Genomic DNA, 6,412 nt, shown 5'->3' on the forward strand with positions numbered 1-6,412 from the left:
CTCCAATGCTTTTCTGGAAGCTTCTTCATCGTATTCCGTGACTCTTGGAGAATCATGCTCTATTTCTATCGGCAGTACTGCCTCAGCTCCATGGACTAGAAAAAATGGAGTCTCTTGTGTTGCTGTATTTGGTGTTGTTCGGATACTCCATAACACACTCGGCAACTCCTCTGGCCAGGTATGTCGAGCTTTTTCCAATGGACCTATCAAGCGTTTCTTAATACCATTGCAGATGATTCCATTGGCTTTTTCGACTTGACCGTTGGTCTGCGGGTGCGCAACTGATGCGAAGTGCAATTTGATGCCCACCTCTGCACAGTATGCCTTGAATTCCTTGGAAGTGAAATTACTGCCATTGTCCGTGACGATGCTATGAGGTACTCAAAATCGAAAGACAATGCTTTTCACAAATTTGATAGCCGACGCTCCGTCTGGTGAATTTATCGGCTTTGCTTCTATCCACTTGGTGAATTTGTCGACAGCGACGAGCATATACTCGTATCCTCCTGGCGAGGCCTTGTGTAGTTTTCCCACCATATCGAGACCCCATTGAGCAAAGGGCCATGGCAACGGTATTGGCATCAGCTCTGCTGCCGGAGAATGAGGTCTTGCGGCAAATCTCTGGCACGCGTCGCAAGTTCGCACTATCTTCTTCGCATCCTCAATTGCTGTCAACCAATAAAATCCTGCTCTGAAAACCTTGGCCGCGATAGCTCGACTGCTTGCATGATGGCCACATATTCCCTCGTGCACGTCCTTCAGAATTACCCTTCCATCTTCGGGTGTGACGCACCTTTGTAACACACCCGAAATACTTCGCTTGTACAACTCCCCTTTGACCACGGTGAACGCTTTGGAACGTCTAATAACTCGCCTTGCTTCAACTGGGTCGTCGGGTATTGTTTTCCTTAGGATATATGATATGTACGCCTGCATCCATTGAATTTGCACCATCAGTACTAGATCATGTTCCTCTTCTTCTTCCAGTGTTTCTTTCGCAGCCCCCGAGGATTTCTCATCCTTCTCCTTCTTCTTTGATGTCTTCGGCTTTGTAGATCTCTCTGTTATCTCCTCCCAGAACACACCTAGTGGAATCGCAAGACACTGCGACCCAATGTTTGCAAGAATGTCGGCTTCATCATTACTGAGCCTGCTGATGTGATTTACCTCGCATCCATCAAACAGCTTCTCCAGCTCGTTATACACTTCCTTGTATGCTATCATACTTTCATTGACTGCATCACATTGATTCATAACCTGCTGAGCCACCAACTGTGAGTCGCCAAAGATTTTTAATCGAGTTGCACCACAAGCCTTCGCCATCTTCATCCCGTGTATGAGAGCTTCGTATTCTGCCTCATTTTTAGACGCGTTTGGGAACGTCATCCGCAAGACATACTTTAATTTGTCGCCTTCAGGTGATATTAGTATCACGCCTGCTCCAGCTCCCTCTAATCTCTTGGACCTGTCGAAGTTCATAGTCCAGGTTCTCGATAGATCTGGGGGTCCCGTATTTTGTAGCTCCATCCACTCTGCGATGAAGTCTGGTAGAATTTGCGACTTTATTGCTTTTCTTTTTTCGTACGTGATGTCCCGAGGGGAAAGCTCTATTCCCCAAAGGGAGACACGACCCGTAGCTTCTGGATTGTTTAATATATTGGATAAAGGTGCCTCATTAACCACTATTATCGGATGTGCCGAAAAATAGTGTCGCAACTTTCTTGCTGTTGTAAACACTCCATATGCTAGCTTTTGGTACTGCGGGTACCGCTGTTTTGAAGGCGCTAATACTTCACTGATGAAATATACTGGCCTCTGTACTCCATGGAGTTTTCCTTCTTCCTCCCTTTCAACTACGAGAGCTGTATTGACCACCTGAGGTGTGGCTGCAATGTATAGCAAGAGGGGTTCCTTCTCCTTGGGCGCCACCAAGATTGGTGGTGTCGAGATTGTGCGCTTAAGATCCTCGAAAACTCTATCCGCTTCTTTGTTCCACTGAAACTTCTCTCCTTGCTTAATCAAAGCATAAAACGGTAACGCTTTTTCTCCCAGCCTGGCGACGAATCTGCTTAAAGCTGCGACTCGCCCGATTAATTGTTGTATTTCTTTTAACTTTGTTGACTTCCTCATTGTTACGATAGCTTGAATTTTTTCTGGATTAGCCTCAATTCCTCTTGCTGAGACTAGGAACCCGAGAAGTTCTCCTGCAGGGACGCCGAAAGAACACTTCGTCGGGTTCAGTTTGAGGCAAAACTTGTCAAGGTTGTCGAAAGTTTCCTTTAAATCCTCGATCAATGTTGTCCCCTTTTTTGATGTTATGACGACATCGTCAATGTACACTTGTACGTTTTTCCCAATCTGTGTTGCCAAGCACTTCTGCATCATCCGTTGATATGTTGCTCCCGCGTTTTTTAAACCAAAAGGCATTGTCTTGTAGCAAAACACGCCATAAGGTGTTATGAACGCTGTCTTGACTTCATCATCTTCTTTCAATCTGATCTGGTTATAACCAGAGTATGCGTCCAGGAAGGAAAGACGTTCACATCGTGCCGTGGAATCGATGATTTGATCGATCCTTGGGAGGGGAAAGTGATCCTTTGGACAGTGTTTATTAAGACACGTAAAGTCGACACACATGCGAAGGACTTTCGTGTTTTTCTTCGGGACCAGAACTGGGTTAGCTACCCATGTGGCCTCTGTGTGTAGTTCTTTGATAAAACCAGCCTCTCTGAGTCGATCTATCTCTGACAGCATGGCTTTGCGGTTTGGTTCCGAAAAACGCCGCAAAGGTTGTTTGATTGGTCTCGCCAATGGATCCAAGTTTAGGTGGTGCTCGGAAAGTTCCCTGGGTACTCCTGGCATGTCAGCTGGACACCATGCGAAGATTTTCCAGTGCTCACGGAGGAACTCGACGAGCGCGCTTTCCTATGCGAGGTCCATGTTTGTTGCAATGGATGTTGTTTTCTTTGGATCTGTCGGGTGAATCTGCACCTCCTTGGAATCTTTCGTCGTGTTAAAGGTTGGTTCTCTGAGAGGCCTTCCTACATCTGGCAACACATCATAATCAGTTGTGAGCCTTGACGCCATATACTCTGCTTGCATCCCGAAAGTTTCTGACAGTCGATGAAAATCCTTGTCGCATTTATCAGCTAACGCGAAACTGCCTTTGACTGTGATTGGTCCCTTAGGTCCCGGTAACCTCCATAACAGATACGTGTAATGTGGTACCGCCATAAACCTGGCATATGCTGGTCGTCCTAACAAAGCGTGATATTGCGACGGGAAATCCACAACTTCAAACTCGAGCCTTTCTATCCTGTAGTTTTCTCGGGTCCCAAACTGAACGTCGAGATTGATCCTTCCCAACGGATAACTCGGCTTCTCTGGCGTGATTCCATGGAAACGTGTGTCAGTTCGTTTTAGATTTGCCAGGGATATGTTCATTTTCCTCAGTGTATCCGCATACATAAGGTTTAGACTGCTGCCTCCATCTATGAAAACTCGAGATACGTCGAATCCTGCTATCACTGCTGGTAAGATAAGTGTTGACTGCCCTGGTCGAGGAACTTGCTGCGGGTGATCCGCAATTGTGAAACCAATGTCCTGCCCCGACCAATTTAGGTACTCAATCGTTGGTGGAAGCATCTTCTCTGCCATGAACACTTGCCGTGAGATTACTTTCTGAGCCCTATTAGATGGCCTAGCTTTCTGAATCATCGAGACCGCGCCATTGGAGTTAGGATCAACATATGGAGGTGGGTGTGGTGTTGCCGCTATTCTGAGCTGGTGTCGATTTTCGTCCGTGATCGCGGGAGGAGGTGGTAGGTGGATCTCACTCCTGGGCCCCTAGGGATTTCTATTTGCTGCTTGAGCATTGGCTAGCTGATGGCGTGTATTTCACACGTTCGTTGGGCAACCCCAAGAGGAAGGTATGATGCGCACAGCAGCAAGTTTTCCCTCAGAAAGAAACCAAGGTTTATCGAACCAGGAGGAGCCAAGAAGCACGTTGAAGGTTCATGGCGGCGGGATGTAGTGCGGCGCAACACCAGAGATTCCGGCGCCAACGTGGAACCTGCACAACACAACCAAAGTACTTTGCCCCAACGAAACAGTGAGGTTGTCAATCTCACCGGCTTGCTGTAACAAAGGATTAACCGTATTGTGTGGAAGATGATTGTTTGCGAGAGAAAATAGTAAAACAAGTATTGCGAGCAGATTTGTATTTCAGTATTAAAGAATGGACCGGGGTCCACGGTTCACTAGAGGTGTCTCTCCCATAAGATAAAAGCATGTTGGGTGAACAAATTACGGTCGGGCAATTGACAAATAGAGAGGGCATAACAATGCACATACATGGCATGATAAGTATAGTGAGATTTAATTGGGCATTACGACAAAGTACATAGACCGCCATCCAACTGCATCTATGCCTAAAAAGTCCACCTTCAGGTTATCATCCGAACCCCTTCCAGTATTAAGTTGCAAAGCAACAGTACAATTGCATTAAGTATGGTGCGTAATGTAATCAACAACTACATCCTCGGACATAGCGCCAATGTTTTATCCCTAGTGGCAACAGCACAACACAACCTTAGAACTTTCTGTCACTCGTCCCAGGTGTCAATGCGGGCATGAACCCACTATCGAGCATAAATACTCCCTCTTGGAGTTAAAAGCAAAAACTTGGCCAGAGCCTCTACTAGTAACGGAGAGCATGCAAGATCATAAACAACACATATGTAATAACTTGATAATTAACATAACATGGTATTCTCTATCCATCGGATCCCGACAAACACAACATAGAGTATTACGGATAGATGATCTTGATCATGTTAGGCAGCTCACAAGATCCAACAATGAAGCACAATGAGGAGAAGACAACCATCTAGCTACTGCTATGGACCCATAGTCCAGGGGTGAACTACTCACTCATCACTCCGGAGGCGACCATGGCGGTGTAGAGTCCTCCGGGAGATGAATCCCCTCTCCAGCGAGGGTGCCGGAGGAGATCTCCGGAATCCCCGAGATGGGATCGGCGGCGGCGTCTCGGTAAGGTTTTCCGTATCGTGGTTTTTCGCATCGGGGGTTTCGTGACGGAGGCTTTAAGTAGGCGGAAGGGCGAGTCGGGGGCCGACGAGGGGCCCACACCACGGGCGGCGCGGGCCCCCTTGGCCGCGCCGCCTTGTGGTTTGGCCACCTCGTGGCCCCACTTCGTATGCTCTTCGGTCTTCCGGAAGGTTCGTGGCGAAATAGGCCCCCGGGTCTTCGTTTCGTCCAATTCCGAGAATATTTCGTTACTAGGATTTCCGAAACCAAAAACAGCAGAAAACGACAGATCGGCACTTCGGCATCTTGTTAATAGGTTAGTTCCGGAAAATGCACGAATATGACATAAAGTGTGCATAAAACATGTAGGTATCATCAATAATATGGCATAGAACATAAGAAATTATCGATACGTCGGAGACGTATCAAGCATCCCCAAGCTTAGTTCCTGCTCGTCCCGAGCAGGTAAAACGATAACAAAGATAATTTCTGAAGTGATATGCCATCATAACCTTGATCATACTATTTGTAAACATATGTAGTGGATGCAGCGATCAAAACAATGGTAATGACATGAGTAAACAATTGAATCATAAAGCAAAGACTTTTCATGAATAGTACTTCAAGACAAGTATTAATAAGTCTTGCATAAGAGTTAACTCATAAAGCAATAAATCAAAGTAAAGGTATTGAAGCAACACAAAGGAAGATTAAGTTTCAGCGGTTGCTTTCAACTTGTAACATGTATATCTCATGGATAGTTGTCAACATAGAGTAATATAACAAGTACAATATGAAAATATGTAGGAATCAATGCACAGTTCACACAAGTGTTTGCTTCTTGAGGTGGAGAGAGATAGGTGAACTGACTCAACATAAAAATAAAGAGAATGGTCCTTCAAAGAGGAAAGCATCGATTGCTATATTTGTGCTAGAGCTTTTATTTTGAAAACATGAAACAATTTTGTCAACGGTAGTAATAAAGCATATGAGTTATGAAAGTTATGTCTTACAAGTTGCAAGTCTCATGCATAGTATACTAATAGTGCCCGCACCTTGTCCTAATTAGCTTGGACTACCGGATCTTTGCAATGCACATGTTTTAACCAAGTGTCACAATGGGGTACCTCCATGCCGCCTGTACAAAGGTCTAAGGAGAAAGCTCGCATTTTGGATTTCTCGCTTTTGATTATTCTCAACTTAGACATCCATACCGGGACAACATGGACAACAGATAATGGACTCCTCTTAAATGCATAAGCATGTGACAACAATTATTATTCTCATATGAGATTGAGGATATGTGTCCAAAACTGAAACTTCCACCATGGATCATGGCTTTAGTTAGCGGCCCAATGCTCTT

This window comes from Lolium rigidum, chromosome 6 (assembly GCF_022539505.1).
Source record: "Lolium rigidum isolate FL_2022 chromosome 6, APGP_CSIRO_Lrig_0.1, whole genome shotgun sequence".
In the NCBI taxonomy this organism is placed as follows: Eukaryota; Viridiplantae; Streptophyta; class Magnoliopsida; order Poales; family Poaceae; genus Lolium; species Lolium rigidum.